The 21,681-nt window shown below is 51.5% G+C and overlaps 1 protein-coding gene across 10 annotated transcripts in view; it reads right to left on the reverse strand.

Moving 5' to 3' along the window:
- The window catches only part of LOC140898275 (uncharacterized), a 2,445,793-nt gene that overhangs the window by 688,001 nt on the left and 1,736,111 nt on the right, over positions 1–21,681 (reverse strand). The gene's annotated exons all lie outside the window — the stretch shown is intronic.

Here is a 21,681-nt window from a genome sequence, read left to right on the forward strand (position 1 = left end):
CTCTCTCTCCTATTATCTTTAACTTGGCGTCAGCAAACCTTACACTATGGGGCATTGTCTGCATCTGCAACATTGTTTTAAGAGCAAAAGAGCTTACTCAAATCAGCCAGGCCTGAATTCTATTAAGGGGGGTTGAGAAGAAGCCCTTAGGCCTTTAGCAGGGAGACCTCTTCGACCCTTATGGCCTTCCATCTCCTCAACTTAACTAGTGGCCATGCCCTGGGGTCTCCAACAGAGGTAAATGGAAAAGGGGATGTAACCAAAGGTAGATGGGGCCAGACTAACCTGAGTTCTTTCTTTGAGCTGAGAACTGGTTGTTTAGAGAAGGGAAATGCAGCAGATCTAATATACTTGGACTTCAGTAAAGCATTTGATACGGTATCACGTGGGAAATTCTTAGCTAAATTAGAGAAGACGGGGATCAGTACAAGAATTGTAAGGCGGGTAAGGAACCAATTAAAGGGGAGAAGTCTGGAAACTCAACTATGGGATCGGAGGGAGGTTCCTAATGGAGTTCTTCAAGGATCTGTTTTGGGATCCATCTTCATTAATCTCTTTATTAATGGTGTTAACCCAAAAAGTAGGAGAGTGATAACAAAACTTACTGATGATTAAAAAGCTGGGAAACATGGTCTGTCCAGAGGGGGTAGAATATTATACAGGAAGATCTGGATGACCTTGAAGACTGGAGTACCAGAAGAAGGATGACATTTAAAGGTACCAGGTGCAAAATCCTGCACTTAGGGTCTAATAAGAAGAATTTCTTCTTGATGCTGGGGCTCATCAGTTGGAGGCGACAGAGGAGGGGCGAGACCTTGATGTGTTGGTCGATTATACGGTGACTGAGCCACCCATGTGATGTGGCCATGAAAAAGGCAAATGTGATGCTAGGATACATCAGCTGAGGCACTTCCAGTCGAGACAGAGAAGTACGAAAGTACATGGCCCTGGAGAGCCCTCCTCTAGAATCCTGTGTATGATTCTGATCATTCAAGAAAGATGAATTCAGAGTGAAACAGGTACAGAGAAGAGTTCTCAGGATGATCAGGGAATGGAGGGCCTGTCTCACGAGAGAAGGCTGGGAGAGCTGGGCTGGTTTAGTCTAGCAAAACAAAGGCTGAGAGGGGATCTGATGGCTCTCCATAAATACATCGGGGTAAACACCAGGGAGGGTGGAGAGCTGTTCTAGCTAAAGGACAACGTAGGCCCAAGAACAAAGGCGAATCAACTGGCCAAGAACAAGTTCAGGCTGGGAGATTAGAAAGTTTCTAACCATTTGAGGAGGGAGGTTCTGGAACAGCCTCCCAATAGGGGCAAACTTTATTAGTTGTAAGAGAGCATTGGACACATTTGAGTGTGACTGTATGAGAGGGTTGCTTGTGGGATGGGGGTGGACTGGGCAACCCTGAGGGTCTTGTCTGGTATATGTCTTATGGTCCCAAGTCTCTTGCTTCAGCTGGTCACATGCAGGGGTCAGGAAGAGATTTTCCTCGCCAGTGTATTCTGGGTTGGGCGGAGTGTGTGTAAGGCGGGTAAGGAACAGAAAGGAAGCCCTGCTGGAGCTGCGAATGGGTTTGGCTGGTGTGGGGTTGCAATTGGCGTGTTACTAATGAAGGGTGAAGCCTTGAGTTATGGAGCTCACTCGAAGTGAGTGCCAAGGAAACCCGCACACCGCCCTGCTGTGTATCCTGTATCTGCCACAGAAGGAGTGAAGAGAATCAAGAGAGCTGTCTGGGGTGACATAAGGCCAGAACTGCAGGGGGCTCTGGGGTGGGACTGAGGAGTATTGACAAAACTGGGCTAGCAGGGAGCTGCTGGTCGGGATTGAGGGGCATGAGATCTTTGTCTACAGTGAAATGGTTGTCCAATTCGGTTCCTAGTTTGATGTTTTTGCCTTCATCCCTCCAGCTGCATGAGCAGCACAAACCTCTGTGCACTTGGCCTCTAACCCAGCCGCGGGGCTCTGTGCTTGTAGATTTCAACCATGCTTCGTACTTTGCTGTGAATATCACATTGCAGCTGCCAATGGGAGATGCTGCCAGGGATTTCTATGGAGCAGCAGATAGCCCAAAAGCCAGGGCTCCGACGGAGCCCCAACACGACCCTGACAGCAGCGACATGGAGGAGATGGAGGTGGAGGAGATGGGAGAATGGGAGAGCGAGGAGATGGATGTGGATTAGAACATCTGGGATTTGAGAAGTGCTGGGTGTGCATATGGCACCATACGATGCACCCACACGAGAGGGGCTTCCTCACCTCTCACTGTTTACAGAGCTAGGCATCTCAGGGGTTCTCTTATATATATTTTATTATTCCTTTCTTCTTTGCACTTACAAACTTTAAGCAGATTTAGGAATGAATGAATGTTCCGTTTCCAGTGGTGTCTTCATGCCAACAGCTCTGGGATTCGGACACGATACGGGAACAGTAGGGTAACGTGCATCAAATCTCTTCAATCCAGACAGCGTGATCAGCATGGGCAGCAGGTGTCATGGGGCTGTGGGCACGGAGGTTGCAGTGCCCCGGGGCTGGGGTCTCACCCTCCGACCTCTGCCGTCCAGTGCTGGGGCTGTGGGCTGTGGTGAGGGTGCTTTGGGCTCCTGCGGGGGAGAGGTAGGTAGAAGGGGAGGGAGGGGGGCAGAAGGGGAATGGCGGGACCTCAGGCACAAGGGGAAGGGCCAGGGGCTAGGCTTCCTAGGTGGCCAACTCACTGGCAGCCCGTGCTGATCGGAGAGTAGACAAATGATCGTCAGGCTTTGTGCTGACCAGGTCTAAGTCAGAGCAGCCTTGGGGCTTCTCTAATGTACATTCCGCTCCACATAGGCCCGGGTAAGCTGAGAATAGCTGTACTACAATGCCTTCTGGCCATGGGAAGCAGGGCAGTTGAGGTCTTTCCACCAGCCAGGGAAGCCTCTATCTGCAGGTATCCTCTGAGGGTATTGACCCTGTGACATTGCACTTCATAAGCTTTATAAAAATGTTTAAGTGTGAATATGATATAACTGGAATATGCTTTATGCAAAAGGTCTCTATAAGTTTTGTAATGAGACCTTACAAATCTACTGAGTGTGTTCATCCTATTTGGATGAATGTGTCATTCTTGTATCTGAAATTAGGAATATGAGATATCACTCTGAGATCCTACTGTAGTTATGCAAAGTGTGGGCCATTAATGGTGTCTTAGAATCTTGATGGCTCCCATTAGCTAGGACAACTGACTGTAGATGGCTCTGTTCACCTGCAAGCCTTCACCGCATACGTGCGGGCCAGTCCTGAAAGAATGGAGGATGGCTCACAGGAGATGTGAACATGTCACATGATACTTGAATCCATCTTTAACCTGGTGCTTTTCCATTTAGAAGGAGGAGTGGAAACCCAAAAAGACCGTGAGAGGATTCCCGCCTTGTGCCAAAGGTATCAAAGGGGGTGGAACAGAACAAAGGGGGCTGCCAGTCATAAGAAATCCCTGAGTTACCACCTGAGCTGGAACAAGGCTGTACCAGGGGAAAGGATTGGGCCCAGACTGGAGGGAGTCCAGTCTGGGAAAGAAGCTTTTTGGAACATCTCTCAGCGTGAGATTTATCTGTATTCCGTTTCTTAATGTATTAGGCTTAGACTTACGTGTTTTGTTTTATTTTTCCTGGTAACTTATTTGTTCTGTCTGTTATTACTTGAAACCATTTAAATCCTACTTTTTATATTTAATGAAATCACTTTTGTTTATTAATTAACCCGGAGTAAGTGATTAATACCTGGGGGAGCAAACAGCTGGGCATCTCTCCCTATCAGTGTTATAGAGGGTGGACAATTTGAGTTTACCCTGTATAAACTTTATACAGAGTAAAACGGATTTACTTGGGGTTTGGATCCCATTGGGAGCTGGGTGCTGGAGACAGGTAACCTGCTGAGCAGTTTTGGGTTCAAGTCTGCAGCGTTGGGGGTGTGGCCCAGACCTGGGTCTAGGTTTGCAGCTGGCAAGCATGTCTGGCTCAACAAGGCAGGGTTCTGGAGTCCCAAGCTGGAAGGGAAAATGGGCTCAGAGGCAAATTCAGCATGTCAGGTGACAGGGCATTGCAGCTGTTCTCCTCACCCTGGTTGAATGCCTTGTGCGGGTTGTACCTGGGGGGTGCAGGGGTGGAATGAGCCGGGGACGTCTGCCCATTTGAGCGATTCATAGCAGGCATATGAGGCACTTTTGGGGGAGCCTTGTCCAGGCCTGCCATGGGTCTGCTCTCTCAAACCACCACCCCTGGCAGCGCAAGCCTGACCTTCCAGTCCCCTGCAGGCCTCGCTCTCTGTGTACAGGTTAGCGATAGACACTCCCAAAGCCTCTGAGCATCCCTCTGCAGTGCTCAGCCCGTTCCCCGGAGCACATGCAGAACTGTGACTCTAATCCCACAGGCGCGGTCCACAGCAGCTTGTAAGATTCAATTCAGGCCAACCACTCTATTGAGAACACAGCAATTAGATATACACAAAACAGGAATGAGTTTATTATCAAAGAACAGAGATGCAAGCGAGAGTGAATAAATACTGGTAACACCCATTGTTTCATGTTCTGTGTGTATATAAATCTCCCCATTGTATTTTCCACTGAATGCATCCGATGAAGTGAGCTGTAGCTCACGAAAGTTTATGCTCAAATAAATTGGTTAGCCTCTAAGGTGCCACAAGTCCTCCTTTTCTTTTTGCAAATACTGGAAAGTAATGGTTACATAGAAAACAAAATACTAACACTTTCTAGAGCTGGGGTTCTCACAAATTTTTGGCAGCCTCAGAATGAGGCTCTGACAATACTGAACTAACTGTAGGAAAAACAAATAAATAAATTACATGTGCATATTTACATAGGGATTTTTTGCAGACTCAATAATAAATACAAGGTACAGTTGTGTCTTATCTTTACTGGACGGGTAGTGATCAATGGCTCCATGTCTAGTTGGCAGCCGGTATCAAGTGGAGAACCCCAAGGGTCAGTCCTGGGGCCGGTTTTGTTCAATATCTTCATAAATGATCTGGAGGATGGGGTGGATTGCACTCTCAGCAAATTTGCGGATGATACTAAACTTGGAGGAGTGGTCGATACGCTGGAGGGGAGGGATAGGATACAGAAGGACCTAGACAAATTGGAGGATTGGGCCAAAAGAAATCTGATGAGGTTCAATAAGGATAAGTGCAGGGTCCTGCACTTAGGACGGAAGAACCCAATGCACAGCTACAGACTAGGGACCGAATGGCTAGGCAGCAGTTCTGCGGAAAAGGACCTAGGGGTGACAGTGGACGAGAAGCTGGATATGAGTCAGCAGTGTGCCCTTGTTGCCAAGAAGGCCAATGGCATTTTGGGATGTATAAGTAGGGGCATAGCGAGCAGATCGAGGGACGTGATCGTTCCCCTCTATTCGACATTGGTGAGGCCTCATCTGGAGTACTGTGTCAAGTTTTGGGCCCCACACTTCAAGAAGGATGTGGATAAATTGGAGAGAGTCCAGCGAAGGGCAACAAAAATGATTAGGGGACTGGAACACATGAGTTATGAGGAGAGGCTGAGGGAGCTGGGATTGTTTAGCCTGCAGAAGAGAAAAATGAGGGGGGATTTGATAGCTGCTTTCAACTACCTGAAAGAGGGTTCCAAAGAGGATGGCTCTAGACTGTTCTCAATGGTAGCAGATGACAGAACGAGGAGTAATGGTCTCAAGTTGCAGTGGGGGAGGTTTAGATTGGATATTAGGAAAAACTTTTTCACTAAGAGGGTGGTGAAACACTGGAATGCGTTACCTAGGGAGGTGGTAGAATCTCCTTCCTTAGAGGTTTTTAAGGTCAGGCTTGACAAAGCCCTGGCTGGGATGAGTTAACTGGGAATTGGTCCTGCTTCGAGCAGGGGGTTGGACTAGATGACTTTCTGGGGTCCCTTCCAACCCTGATATGCTATGATTCTATGACCTAAACACAGAAGAAACCAGTGCTTTGCACAGTCTTGTCTTTTTTGTTGTTCTTTTGCTTTTTTGGTCAAAGGTGGACGGCTGTACAACAATTCTGAACTAAATTTAAAAATGCTTTACATAATAGAAAGGATAATGACTAATAATGAAAGAATGTATCTGCCAATATGTCCAAAGTTTCTTTCACAGACAAAAAAACCCAATCAACGTAGCCCAGTAATAATAATGATAACAGTAACAACAAAATCTGAGCTGTTGCTGTTGTCTTTTCAGCTTGGTTTTTGCATCATTTAACAGCGTGCGCCTCTGAAGCTCACCGTAGTAATTTGTTTCAACTTCCCTTGCACAAGTGCTGTAGGGACGTTGCACGACATACATTTCAATTTGATGAATTTCTCTCTCACACTGCAACTTGTTCAGAAATGGAATCAGATGGCTTCGGAAACACAGGAAACTGCCTTTCCCCCTGGTGCTGAAGTCTTTCTTTTTCTTTCTATGTTTTGCTTTTCTTAGCAGAAGGTCCCAGAGAAGCCACCTGCTGTCACATTCAAGGTCATTTTCTGGCACTAGATTATCTGAAATACTTTCTGATACCCAGTCACATTTTAACTTTTTCACCTCCCTCCCCACCCCCATGAACAATCGCAACCTACCCAAACACCACGCAGTGAGATGGCCCATAGCCACTTACAGAGCTACAGTACCATGAGATGTAAACACAGTGGTTAGAGGTCTATAAAATCATGAGTGGTGCGGAGAAAATGACTAAGGAAAATCTATTTACTTGTTCCCATAACACAAGAATTAGGGGCCACCAAATGAAATTAATGGGCACCAGGTTTAAAACAAATAAAAGGAAGTTCTTCCTCACACAGCGCACAGTCAACCTGTGGAACTCCTTGCCTGAGGAGGTTGTGAAGGCTAGGACTATAACAGGGTTTAAAAGAGAACTGGATAAATTCATGGAAGTTAAGTCCATGAATGGCTATTAGCTAGGATGGGTAAGGAATGGTGTCCCTAGCCTCTGTTTGAGATTTGAGACCTCTTGGGAGATTTGGGAGGGTTCAGCACTGGTTTTTGGTCCTACAGCAGCTGATCTGCAGGGTCCCACATCCTAAGGAGCATACCAGACAGGGAGTCTGTACCCCAGGAGAGTGCCACAGAGGCCCGAACTCAGGACAGTGTCTGGTAGCTCTTCAGACCCAGTGAGGCTGGAAGCAGGTGGGATCCAAAGGTTGGGTCCAATACAGAAGAATGGGAACTGTCCATTGGGGAGCCCTGACCCAGCGCCAAAAGAGCCTGATTTTTCAAAGTACTGAAGTAACCCAGACCAGAGAAGTGGGGGGGTCTCCATCCCCCTCTAATGGCTGGCCTGCAAAAGAGCTTTATCAATGGCGGGGGGTTTCAGTTAAAGAAGTGGATTCTTTCGCTCCTATGGCAGAGGCTCATGCTTCTACTGCTGAAGTCCCAGGGTTCAAGCAGCGCTGGTTTTGTGATCACACTTGGAGCCCACTGAAACCCATCGCGGGGTGTTGGGCAGCCATCACTACTGTACCCCGTTCCCGTGGGAGCCCCAGGCGTCCAGCACCTGTGAACCGCAGGCTCCTTTAACATCGGTGCCTTGTTGCGGATTCAGAGGCCTCACCAGCCAAGTCACTCAAACCTGCCGGCTGCAATCCCCAGCGGGACCTGCACCTGCCATGCAGCGCTCGGCATGCTGCCCTCTCTAGTGGCCACTGTTAACCTGAGCTCCCTGCTGCCTCCTTTCCCCAGGGGGGGGTCAGACACCCCAGGGACCTTGCTGAAGAGGGCTGGGGGAGAACAGCGAGTGTCCCAGCTGAAATCCCAGCGCGCTGTGAGGGCATCTCTGGCTATGGCGGGCTCTGTCTCCGGCCCAGCACCGTGCTGCGGGGAGGAGCCGAGAGTTCAGGGACACGCCGGCTCCCATCGGTCTCCGATACACGCAGGACGCGAACGGACCAGGGTCGTGTCTGGTGGTTTCACTAGCACTGAATGGTGGATCTACCTGAGCTCAAACAGCTCAGACACCAGAATCCCCAAGCCCAGGGAATTAGTCCAGAGGGGCGAGAGAGACTCACAGGTGGTTGAATTTGGTGCCTTTGGTCCATTTCCAGGGCTGACCCTGTTCCCTCCGGAGGCCGATCCAGTGGTCCTGGACACCCTTATGGCACAGCAGGAACGCCTTCAAGAAAGCCGAGGGACAGCAGGTATCAGCCCCAGCTCCGGTGCTTCCCCACCCCCCCATCCAGGGCTCTGTGCCGCAGAGAATCCCAGTCTCATATTCATAGAGTATCAGGGTTGGAAGGGACCTCAGGAGATCTTCTAGTCCCACCCCCATCCCCAATTAAATCATCCAACAGATTTTTTGCCCCATATCCCTAAATGGCCCCCTCAAGAACTGAACTCACAACCCTGGGTTTAGCAGGCCATTGCTCAAACCACTGAGCTATCCCTCCCCCCATATTGAAGAGTGCTCAGTTTATTTTTTTGGGGGGGGAGGCGGTGTTCCCCTGCCTTTTGCAAAGTACAAGATCACCCAGGCAGTATTAACCCTCCCCCTGCACAGAGCAGCCCCACCCCTGTGCTCCCAGTCACCCGCACCCCAAGTCCCCCTGGGCTGGGGGCAGGTGCTGGGTCTGAGCTCTCTGCAGAGACCTCTCTTCTCACAGATCAGCCCCCGCTCACCGCAGCAAGGCAGGAGGAGGGAGCGAGTCAAGCTGAAGTGGGAGCGGTCAATGTGAGAGGATCCCCTCTTCCCCTCCTCCTCAGCTGGCTGCTCCTTTCCCATCCCCACAACAGGAGCACTGGCTGGGTTCTCAGTCCCACTCCAGCAGCCAGCAGGCCAGGAGATGCCTGAGCCAGCCCTGCCCTAGACAGAAGCTGTCTCCCTATTTGGGGAGGGGGGCAGCTGAGAATGGGCAATCCCTGTGATCACAAACAGACAGTAGGGCCCTGGGCCCAGCCAGGGCTGGCGTTCAGCAGCTGGAAGTTCATTCACTCTGGCATCCCAGCACGGGAGGGCTCACAACTGCTCCTCACCCCATGGGGCAGAGCCCAAGTCCTACTGCAGCAGCCACCACTGTGCCAAGATCAGTGTATGGCAATTCGAGAGTCTCTCACCATTTCCTGCTCACTGTCGATCCCAGCTAGGGAGGCACCCGGTGCACAGCAGCGGCTCCGGCTGTCGGTCCAGCTCCCTTCCGTTTCTGAGAAATAGTTGCATTTCCCTCGGTATCCCATCCAGCCATCTGGGCACGAGGGGCCAGCAGGGGGGCACAGATCAGCTGATGAAAGCTGAGATGTCAGCACTGAGAATGAGACAGTCACATGGAGAGTAAGAGTTACACCTAGAATTGGGCATTTGACTGGTACAAAAATTGGTCAACTGATCAGTGAAAACTGTCAAAGAGTGGTCAGATATTTTAAAATACCAATTTATCAGAATTGGTTACCTCCCGCCAGGAAGAAAAAAGAGCAAGATGTCATTCTCTCCAGTAGGTTTAGCTTTCGATAGATACGGATCTACCTAATTTTTTTTACAAAATGTACTTCACTGAGTTATTTTAGCTCAGAAAAAAAAGGCAAAACAATGAAACCAGGTTCCGGAAAACACAAGTGAGTCTCCAAGATGCAATCCGAAAGGCAGGCTGCCTCCTACCCCCAGGGCTCTTGCTGGAGTATTTGACTGTGGCCAAACAGGCAGTCAGTTGACCGGCTTGCCAAGCCCATTGGGACCCCCAGCTGGGGCTGGACCAAGGCAATCAGACGCAGGGGGACGGAGACGTTTGTCACTGTAAGTTTGCCTGGCAAGAAGGATTCCAGGGACACTCCCAGCCTGCGAGGGACTGACACAGCTCAGAGCATTTCACCCCAGGCACAAGATCAACAGCTGGACGTTCAACCTCGCAACAAACAGCAGGTGAACAACTGAGAAGAACTTGGGAACTTTCACGCAGGGACATGAAAGCCACAAGGGGGCGCCAAAAACCACAGCAACGGGAAGTGACCTGTTGCACTGTGGGCCAGGAATGATGGAACTTAATTCGCCTCCTACCTGCAGACTTTTCTCTCCCCAAACACAGCAGCAAGAAAGGCACTTTCTGGAAGCCCTCACGGCAGTGTATCCCTTTCAGAGCCATGAAAGAGCAACAGTGGGGTCACCCATAATTGACACCAAAGAGGATTTGAAAGACCTGTCTAGTTGAGAGGAGTCGGACTCAAACCCCTCCAGATGTTTTCGAGAACGTCACTTTTGTTTGCACCACAGTAACTCGGTAGCTGGTTTTCAAGCCTTCTCATGTGGCTGGCGCTCAGCGAGCAACAGACACTCTAAGTCTGGAAGAGTTAGGAAACGTGGCAGCAGTGATCAGAAAACGAGCATGTGTTCACCTCACGCACAAGGCATGTCTGATCCTGTAGATTTAACTGTCCAGTGCACGGTAGCCCACACCCCTGCCCTACTGAACTGAGCAGAGAAGTCAGTGACTAACAGTTGATGGCACAGGCTGTCTCCACCATCCATCTCCAGCTCAGATGCCACATGTTCTGCAGAGCTCCCTGCACCTGCAGGTGTGTAACCAACCCTAAGCTCACAGATTCCCACCTTACACACTGACAGCCAATGCTGCCCATTGCAACAGCCTGCCATTACAGCAGGGAGCTGGGATTCAGGGCCCATCTGTATCCGAGCAATCTGCACCAGTATAATCACAGTGACACAGTGACATCAGGGCAAACACCTCCTGGAGATGCGCTGGAGCAGTGCGGCCCGCTCTAGTAACTTCCTGCAGTGAACTGCACCAAGGCAAGCTCCTTTGTGCACCAGTGCAGTGCGTCTCCTTTAGCGGTTTGCACCAATTCAACTGCACGGATGTCATGACATCGGCACAGAGGATTCCTAATGCAGACAGACCTGGATTCAATCCCCTCTGCCAGCTGCTAAACCCTCCTGGGGCCCAGTGATCAGATCCCAGGGCAGGAGAGAAATCCCATCCCCGACAGCCTCCAGCACGCCCTGCCCCAGATGACGGGGGGGATACAGCAGGGTTCATGTTCACCGCAAACAGATGCCCTCTGCACGAGCACACGCTGTCTGGGCAGCCCGGGGGTGTGAATGGTGCTAAGGGACCCTTCATGGCCAAGCTCAGCGATTGGGGGGTTTCCACACTGCGCTGGTGGAGGGGTCTCGACTGACTTCTACGGCTCATTTCAATAACACTGCAGCACCTGCCGCCCGGCCACAGGCGTAACCTGAAGATCCAGGAAGGCCAGGCTGGTAACCTCAGAGCAACACAGGGAAGGCAAAGGGCTCAGGGATGCGCTGCACCCTGTCCCACTGGACACCCTGGACAGGGACTGTTTCATGGCGCATGGCAAAGGCGACTTGGATCCAAAGTGCTCAGAGATGGGCTGGGGGGGCTAATATCATTCAGATTGTCCCGACACAGAGAGTGCCCAGGTGCAGGGGTCTGGGAGGGAGCAGGAGTAGGGTCGGTGAGGAAGATCCCCCAGGAATCCTCTGTCCCAGGGGCAGAAGCCAGACAGGCCGGGAGGAGGGAGTGAGTGTGGTAGGTCATGGGGGAATGGGATGCACGGAGATCGTAGATGGAGGGGAAGGGAGCGGGGCGGAAGCTGGGAACTCACCTGCCAGAGCAATGATGGCAGCGATCAAAGGAGACGATACAACTATCAGTACAACCACAACTCTACGGGTTGGACTTTTCTGGCAGTTACAAGGAGGGTCTAAAACAGACAGACCCGTCAGGCAGGGCTGGGAGGACACGTCTCACTGACAGCACCGGGGCTGGAGCTGCCCTGGAACATGCATCGTTCTGTCGATTGCTCCTTCCGTCAGACACTCTGGGAGGGGAGCCCAGAGGGTCAGGCAGACCCCCCCACCAAGGGCAGATGGAGGGTCCATGGCTCCCTAGAGCTACCCTGGGGCTGTTACCAAGATCTGGCTCTGGCTGGGTAGCAGGGCCTCAGAGCAGCAGCCGGGCCATGGTAAGACGCAGCTGTGGGGAACTACAGACCCTCCCCCTGCTCTGGGCAGGGAGCCTGGGGGGAGGGATATGGACCTGGGGCTGCTCTCAGCCCCCCACCGCTGGCAAGTGGAGGGTCATCCACGGCTCCCTGCAACTGCCTGGACTCCAGCTCCCAACCAGAGGTGGGGTGTGGGGACCTCAGGGGGAAGAGGAGGGGGAGGGGCGGGGCCAATGACAAAAAGTGGGAGGGCCACGCCCCCTTCCAGCACCCCAGGCAGTCTCAGTGTCTCTCTCCAGCCTGCCCCCAGGCAGAGATGCCCCATTACCTGGGTTCCCTCCAGTCTCCAGGTGTCCATTGCCATTAACACACAACTCCTACAGCGGCTCTTCGCTCTCAGCAACCCAGCTGCTGGCCCCATTGTCCCTCTCAGCGACACTCAGGCCACAGACGCTGCTGCAGGTGCTGGGCTGGGGTCAGCTCCTCTCGGTCTGAGTGGGTCCGATTTGGCAGCAGCAAAGCCGAGGCAGAGGTCCTGGCCCTGGCTCCCCGTCCCTGCTCCAGACTCTCCAGCCGATGTGAACCCGAGACAGACCAAGCAGGACAGGTCAGGGGTGGGGGAGGCCATTTGTGGTTTCTTGTTCCCTGCCCAGCAGCCCAACCCCCTGCCAGAGGTGGTGCCATGATGATTAAAACCCCTTAACTCCTATCGGCCCCTCCGCCCCCAGGGCCTCAGAGACCTGATGTCCTATGGGCCCCTCCCACCCGTGACAGGCACCCAGCTGGGGGGTGGGGGAGAAGACCCTCCTCACACACACAATCCTCCTAGAAGTAAGTGTGAGTCGGATATCAGAAGGGGAGGGGCTGGGGCTCGAAACAGCCTTGTCCCTGGCCCAGCCCCCTCCTTGAAGGGCGGGACTTGAACCAGTGTCCAGCACTCCTCTGCCCAGCCCCTCCTTTCCCTTCTGGGGCGGGGCTCTTCCGAACCCCCCCCCCGCTCTTCGGCTCGGGGCCTGCCCCCCGAATCACCCCCCTTTAGCCCAGAGTCCCAGCCCTTCGGCCAAGGACCGGCCCCTGCCACTGCGCTGCCCTCCCCACACGGTCCCCAGGCACCACCCAAGCCCCACCCCCCCTTCGGAGCCCTGCCCCCGATGCGGTCCCCAGCCCCGAGCCCGAGCCCCGCCACCCATTCGGGCTCCGGTCCCTCCCCCTCCCCATTTGGTCCCCAGCCCCTAGCCAACCCCCTCCCCGGTCCCTCCCTCTCCCATTTTGGTCCCTGACCCCGAGCCCTGCCACCCATTCAGGCCAGGGCCCGGGCCCCTCCCCCTCCCCATTCGGGCCCGTGGTCCCCCCTCGCCCCAGTCCGGTGGTGGCTGGAACCGGCCCGCAATCTGAGCAGCCAGCAGCACCCACCCACCCACCCACCTGCGGCCCAGGCAGGGACCCCTGGGACCCGGAGTCTCACGCGCGTTAAGAGCGCCCGGCGCCGCAGCCCGGGGACGAGCTGAGATCCCAGCCGCCAGGCGGGCTCGCAGCGGATCCCGCCCGGTGAGTTCGCAGCCGCAGAGCGACCGGCTTCCCTGTGACCCCCGCGCCAGCTTCGTTCCCACGTGGGTCTGAACAGCGGAAACGTCCCTGCCCGGGGGTCACCGCAACAGCGGCCGATCCCCGCCCTAGCCCCGCCTCCATTTAACCCCTCGACTCCCGGCTGCTCTGCTCCCCACAAACCTTCCCCCTCTCTCCTGGGCTGGCCGGGTGCCCGAGCAGCGTCCCGCCCGGCCCCGGGGAAAGCTCCGATCAGGGGCTCAGTCCTCGCCCTCCCTGGCCTGCCCGCCCTGCCCGCCCTCCTCCTGAAACCTTGTCCTCCCTCTGCCCTCCCCTGCTCCCCCCACCCCCGACCCCTCTGATCGCTGCTTCCCCCTCCTGCCAGCTCCCCGGGACCCTTCCATAGGCTCTGTCCTTGGTCCCCTGGGGCTGACCAAATAGTATATAAACACATGGGGCGGGGAGGGTCCTTACTGGTTTGTTTCGGTGTAACAGTGTGTGACAAGGAGGGCGAGGTCTTGAGAAAAATAAACAAACAAACCAGTAAATGTGACATGGTTTATGGCCAGCCTCCCTCTTCTGTTCTCTTCTCCCTCTGCCCCTCGTCTCTGGGTTGTCTCCTCTATAAACACAAATTCAACTCCCCTCTCCATGCTGACAACTCACCCATTTGCCTCTCTGCACCAGCCCCATCTCCTGCTGGCCAAATGAACACCTCAGCCTGTCTCTGGGACATCTCCTTGTGCCTACCTAGCTGTCAGCTCAAGCCCAACATGGCTAGAGCAGAGCTCTCTGTCTCTCCCCTCCTGTCCAAGCCCTCTCTATTACCTCCTTTCTCCATCGCTGTGGACAAGGCCAGCATCCTGCCTGTCACTCAGGCCCATAACCTGTCATCTTCCACTCACACCTCTCTCTAGGTCAGGGGTGGGCAAACTTTTGGGCCCAAGGGCCACATCGGGGTTGCAAAACGGCATGGAGGGCCGGGTAGGGAAGGCTGTGACTCCCCAAGTAGCCTGGCCCCCACCCCCTATCCACCTCCTCCAACTTTCCGCCCCCTGACTGACCCCCATCCCTAACCGCCCCCTCTGGGACCCCATCCCCTAACCAACCTCTGTCCCTGAGTGCCCCAACCCCTGTCCACACCCCTGCTCCCTGACAGCCGCCCCCCCCGGGATTCCCACACCTATCCAACCCCCCCGTTCCCCATCCCCTGACCGCCCCCCCCAGAACCTCCACCCCATCCAACTGCCCCCTGTCCCCTGACTGCCCCTTATCCAACCCCCCGACCCGCTTACAACGCTGCTCAGAGCAGCAGGAGCTCGCAGCCACGCTGCCCGGTAGGAGCAGCAGGCCAGAGCACCAGCGGCACAGTCAGGTGAGGCCGCAGGGGCTAGGGGACAGCGGGGAGGCACCTGGGGCTAGCCTCCCCTGCTGGGAGCTCAGGGGCCGAGCAGGACAGTCCCGCAGGCTGGATGTGGCCCGTGGGCCGTACTTTGCCCACCTCTGCTCTAAGTCCTCACATCCATGGCTGTGCTTAAGTCTTGTGGTGTTTTCCTGCATAACATCTCTAAGATACAGCCTTTCCTCTCCATCCACACAGCTAAAATTCCCATCGAGGATCTGATCACATCACATCTCAGTTACCGCCACATGCTTCTCTTTTCCCTCTTCCCCAGCTCATATCCATTCAGAATATTGCTGCAAGCTGCAAAGATCATTCTCCTAGCCCACTGCTTTCACCATGTCACCCCTCTTTGCATCCCTCCACTGGCTCCCCCTTCTCTATTGCATCAAACAGAAGCAGCTTGTCTTCTCTTTCAAGGCCCTTCACGTACTGTCTTCTCCTAACCGGACATCTCTCATTCACTGTACCAATGTCTTCTCCTAACTGTACCATCTCTCATTCACTGTACTGTTGACTCCCACCTCCAATCGGTCCATGCTGCCAGCAACACCCACTTGTTAAATTTTCAGACAACCACCTTCATGCTTTCTGCCACATGCCCTTCATGCTCGGAAGGAGAGCCCCTTAAACATTTTCAAACCTCTCTCATTATCCATCTCCAATTCCCAAATCAAAGGGACCACTGCCTATCATACCGACCGATACACTTTCATTATTTCCTTGTACTCCCCTGTCTGTCTGTCTCCATCTGTCTCTTGTCTTATACTTAGATTGTCAACTCTTTGGGGCAGGGACTGTCTTTTGTACTATTTTGTACAGCACCTAGCACAATCGGGTCCTGATCCATGACTGGGGCTCCTATGTGCTACAGTAATACAAATAACACAGGCTAGAGAATGTCACTATTATGGCTTCAGTGCCCTCCCCCCCGCACCACCACCACCAAAAAGCAGCAAAACAAACAAAAAAAATCAACCTCCCAGCTCAAAACGTATGTGTTTACACTCAGCTGGCGAACTCAATGTAAAGTACTAGTAGAGGTGAGGGAGAGGTGTCTTTTACCTTGATGTAGCTAGTCCAGGAATGCTATACGCTCAGCCTGGTATTTACCTGCACAAGTGACACAGAGGTTAAAGCCACCTGTGCCTTGTCTGAAGCACTTATCCTGAAGCACTTACATGAGAGGAAAGTGATCAGGAACAGCCAACATGGATTCACCAAGGGAAGGTCATGCCTGACTAATCTAATCGCCTTCTATGATGAGATTACTGGTTCTGTGGATGAAAGGAAAGCAGTGGATGTATTGTTGCTTGACTTTAGCAAACCTTTTGACATGGTCTCCCACAGTATTCTTGTCAGCAAGTTAAAGAAGTATGGGCTGGATGAATGCACTCTAAGGTGGGTAGAAAGTTGGTTAGATTGTCGGGCTCAACGGGTAGTGATCAATGGCTCCATATCTAGTTGGCAGCCGGTGTCAAGTGGAGTGCCCCAGGGGTTGGTCCGGGGGCCGGTTTTGTTCAATATCTTCATAAATGATCTGGAGGATGGTGTGGCTTGCACCCTCAGCAAATTTGCGGATGATACTAAACTGGGAGGAGTGGCAGATACGCTGGAGGGCAGGGATAGGATACAGAAGGACCTAGACAAATTGGAGGATTGGGCCAAAATAAATCTGATGAGGTTCAATAAGGATAAGTGCAGGGTCCTGCACTTAGGACGGAAGAACCCAATGCACAGCTACAGACTAGGGACCGAATGGCTAGGCAGCAGTTCTGCGGAAAAGGACCTAGGGGTGACAGTGGACGAGAAGCTGGATATGAGTCAGCAGTGTGCCCTTGTTGCCAAGAAGGCCAATGGCATTTTGGGATGTATAAGTAGGGGCATAGCGAGCAGATCGAGGGACGTGTTCGTTCCCCTCTATTCGACATTGGTGAGGCCTCATCTGGACTACTGTGTCCAGTTTTGGGCCCCACACTACAAGAAGGATATGGATAAATTGGAGAGAGTCCAGTGAAGGGCAACAAAAATGATTAGGGGTCTGGAACACATGACTTATGAGTAGAGGCTGAGGGAACTGGGATTGTTTAGTCTGCAGAAGAGAAGAATGAGGGGGGATTTGATATTACCTGCTTTCAACTACCTGAGAGGTGGTTCCAGAGAGGATGGTTCTAGACTATTCTCAGTGGTAGAAGAGGACAGGACAAGGAGTAATGGTCTCAAGTTGCAGTGGGGGAGGTTTAGGTTGGATATTAGGAAACACTTTTTCACTAGGAGAGTGGTGAAACACTGGAATGCGTTACCTAGGGAGGTGGTAAAATCACCTTCCTTAGAAGTTTTTAAGGTCAGGCTTGACAAAGCCCTGGCTGGGATGATTTAATTGGGGATTGGTCCTGCTTTGAGCAGGGGGTTGGACTAGATGACCACCTGAGGTCCCTTCCAATCCTGATATTCTATGTTTCTATTCTATGTCTCCACTCAGATTTTACATCAAGTTAGCTATCTCCATGTAAACACACTTTTGCAGTGAAGACAATGCCTGGGAGACTCCTACCTCAAGCCCCTAACTTCTGGTTGAGCTAGAAATTATTTGCAACATTTAAGAGCCCGCTGTTTGAAAGAGGTTAAACACACACAACATTTCTCCATTTTATCTTTGTGCAAACGATAGCACTCTGTGTAGTCAGGTTTCAGAGTAGCAGCCGTGTTCGTCTGTATTCGAAAAAAGAAAAGGAGGACTTGTGGCACCTTAGAGGCTAACCAATTTATTTGAGCATAAGCTTTCGTGAGCTACAGCTCACTTCATCAGATGCATAAAGTGGAAAATACAGTGAGGATGTTTTTATACACACAGACCATGAAAAGATGGGTGTTTATCACTTCAAAAGATTTTCTCTCCCCCTACCCCACTCTCCTGCTGGTAATAGCTTACCTAAAGTGATCACTCTCCTTACAATGTGTATGATAATCAAGGTGGGCCATTTCCAGCACAAATCCAGGGTTTAACAAGAATGTCTGAGGAACAGTGGGGGGGAGGGGGAAGGAATAAACAAGGGGAAATAGGTTACCTTGCATAATGACTCAACCACTCCCAGGCCTAAGTTAATTGTATCCAATTTGCAAATGAATTCCAATTCAGCAGTCTCTGGTTGGAGTCTGTTTCTGAAGTTTTTCTGTTGTAATATCGCAACTTTCATGTCTGTAATTGCGTGACCAGAGAGTGAAGAAGAGTGAAGCCTGTTGATGGTTCTTTAGCCACTTGGATGTGCAGCAGTGCAGCTGCTCACAATGCACATAGAGGCAGGGGTCGGAAAATGGCAGTCCAGCATCAGAGTTACTCATGCCAAGCTACTGGCCAAGTGGCCTAGACATGAGGAGGGAGCAGGGCCTTGTCACATGCACATCTGATGCTCCTGGAAGTTGGTTTGCAGAATCAGACCCCCAGAGAAGCATTCACCAAATCTTTGGAAGCTGTGCACTGCTTCAGGACAATACAATCAGTCATGTCTCTCTCCCCCCACACCCTCCACATGTGTATTCGTCAAGACCTAATCATCTTTATTTATACCTCCTCTGTACCCCTCTAAACTAGTGCTTCATACACATCCCCGGGGAAGGGGAGGGCAAATGAGTGCAGCCCACGCTCAGAGAGACACTGACCTGGGAGCGATTTCTAGACACGGTTGAAAATCTTTTTCAAAGGAAGGATTGTCTGTAGAAAAGTGACTACTTTTGGAATGCAAGGGTTTTTCGTGAAAGATTGTCAAGACTAGGAATTTCCTGTTTTCACAATATTGTTCTGACACTTTTAAAATCAATCTTTTGTTCACTATATACTCTCTTCCATGCCTCTACCCCCTTTGACCCCAAACCTGAGTTTGTTTTGGGTTAAAGTGGGTGGAGGCATGGCAGAGTAGCAGCCGTGTTAGTCTGCATCTGCAAGACTAACACTGTTTCAGAGTAGCAGCCATGTTAGTCTGTATCCGCAAAAAGAAAAGGAGGACTTGTGGCACCTTAGAGACTAACAAAGACATTTGAGCATAAGCTTCCATGAGCTACAGCTCACTTCATCGGATGCATGCAATGGAAAATACAGTGTGGAGATTTTATATACATAAATAACATGAAAGAATTGGTGTTACCATAGAGACTGTAACAAGAGTGATCAGGAAAGGTGAGCTATTACCAGCAGGAGATCAGGGGTGGGCGGGGGAGGGGGCGGAGGGTGAAGAAAACCTTTTGTAGTGATAATCAAGGTGGGCCATTTCCAGCAGTTGACAAGAACAGTAGGGGGGGAAATAAACAAGCGGAAATAGTTTTACTTTGTGTAATGACACATCCACTCCCAGTCTTTATTCAAGCCTAAATTAATTGTATCCAGTTTGCAAATTAATTCCAATTCAGCAGTCTCTCCTTGGAGTCTGTTTCTGAAGTTTTTTGTTGTTGAAGAATTGCCCCTTTTAGGTCTGAGTTCGAGTGACCAGAGAGATTGAAGTGTTCTCCGACTGGTTTTTGAATGTTATAATACTTGACGTCTGATTTGTGTCCATTTATTCTTTTATGTAGAGACTGTCCAGTTTGGCCAATGTACATGGCAGAGGGGCCTTGCTGGCACATGATGGCATATATCACATTGGTAGATGTGCAGGTGAACGAGCCTCTGATAGTGTGGCTGATGTGATTAGGCCCTATGATGGTGTCCCCTGAATAGATATGTGGACAGAGTTGGCAACGGGCTTTGTTGCAAGGATAGGATCCTGGGTTAGTGGTTCTGTTGTGTGGTGTGTGGTTGCTGGTGAGTATTTGCTTCAGGTTGGGGGGCTGTCTGTACGCAAGGACTGGCCTGTCTCCAAAGACCTGTGAGAGTGATGGGGCGTCCTTCAGGATAGGTTGTAGATCCTTGATGATGCATTGGAGAGGTTTTAGTTGGGGGCTGAAGGTGATGGCTAGTGGCATTCTGTTATTTTCTTTGTTGGGCCTGTCCTGTAGTAGGTAACTTCTGGGTACTCTTCTGGCTCTGTCAATCTGTTTCTTCACTTCAGCAGGTGTGTATTGTAGTTGTAAGAATGCTTGACAGAGATCTTGTAGATATTTGTCTCTGCCTGAGGGGTTGGAGCAAATGCGGTTGTATGGTAGAGTTTGGCTGTAGACAATGGATCGTGTGGTGTGTCCTGGTTGGAAGCTGGAGGCATGTAGGTAAGTATAGCGGTCAATAGGTTTCCAGTATAGGGTGGTGTTTATGTGACCATCGCTTATTAGCACCGTAGTGTCCAGGAAGTGGATCTCTTGTGTGGACTGGTCCAGGCTGAGGATGATGGTGGGACGCAAATTGTTGAAATCATGGTGGAATTCCTCAAGGGCTTCTTTTCCATGGGTCCAGATGATGAAGGTGTCATCAATGTAGCCCAAGTAGAGTAGGGGCATTAGGGGACGAGAGCTGAGGAAGCGTTATTCTAAGTCAGCCATAAAAATGCGGGCATACTGTGGGGCCATGCGGGTACCCATAGCAATCCGGCCGACTTGAAGGTACACATTGTCTCCAAATGTGAAAGAGTTATGGGTGAGGACAAAGTCACAAAGTTCAGCCACCAGGTTTGCCGTGACATTATCGGGGATACTGTTCTCGACGGCTTGTAGTCCATCTTTGTGTGGAATGTTGGTGTAGAGGGCTTCTACATCCATAGTGGCCAGGATGGTGTTTTCAGGAAGATCACCGATGGATTGTAGTTTCCTCAGGAAGTCAGTGGTGTCTGGAAGATAGCTGGGAGTGCTGGTAGCATAGGGCCTGAGGAGAGAGTCTACATAGCCAGACAATCCTGCTGCCAGGGTGCCAATGCCTGAGATGATGGGGTGTCCAGGATTTCCAGGTTTATGGATCTTGGGTAGCAGATAGAATATCCCAGGTCGGGATTCTAGGGGTGTGTCTGTGCGGATTTGTTCTTGTGCTTTTTCAGGGAGTTTCTTGAGCAGATGGTGTAGTTTCTTTTGGTAACCCGCAGTGGGATCAGAGGGTAATGGCTTGTAGACAGTGGTGTTGGAGACCTGCCTAGCAGCCTCTTGTTTATATTCTGACCTATTCATGATGACAACAGCACCTCCTTTGTCAGCCTTTTTGATTATGATGTCTGAGCTGTTTCTGAGGCTGTGGATGGCGCTGTGTTCTGCACGGCTGAGGTTATGGGGCAAGTGATGTTGCTTTTCCACAATTTCGGCCTGTGCACGTCGGCGGAAGCACTCTCTGTAGAAGTCCAGTCTGTTGTTTCGACCTTCAGGAGGAGTCCACCCAGAATCCTTCTTTTTGTCGTCTTGGTAGGAAGCTCTCTGTGGGTTAGTATGTTGTTCAGAGGTGTGAGAAATATTCCTTGAGTCGGAGACGTCGAAAATAGGATTCTAGGTCACCACAGAACGGTATCATATTCGTGGGGGTGGAGGGGCAGAAGGAGAGGCCCCGAGATAGAACAGATTCTTCTGCTGGGCTAAGAGTATAGTTGGATACATTAACAATATTGCTGGGTGGGTTAAGGGAACCACTGCTGTGGCCCCTTGTGGTATGTAGTTGTTTAGATAGTTTAGTGTCCTTTTTCTTTTGTAGAGAAACAAAGTGTGAGTTGTAAATGGCTTGCCTAGTTTTTGTAAAGCTCTCCAACACCACTTTCTACAAACCATTACCCTCTGATCCCACTGAGGGTTACCAAAAGTTAGTGCCTGTCTCACCTCCCGCAACCTGCAAGGTCTCGTGCCAGCAAAGGGAAGGTGCATTCTGCAGATCTGGAGCTGCACTCGCATGTCCT

The sequence above is a fragment of the Lepidochelys kempii genome, chromosome 14, assembly GCF_965140285.1.
Source record: "Lepidochelys kempii isolate rLepKem1 chromosome 14, rLepKem1.hap1, whole genome shotgun sequence".
Taxonomy (NCBI): Eukaryota; Metazoa; Chordata; order Testudines; family Cheloniidae; genus Lepidochelys; species Lepidochelys kempii.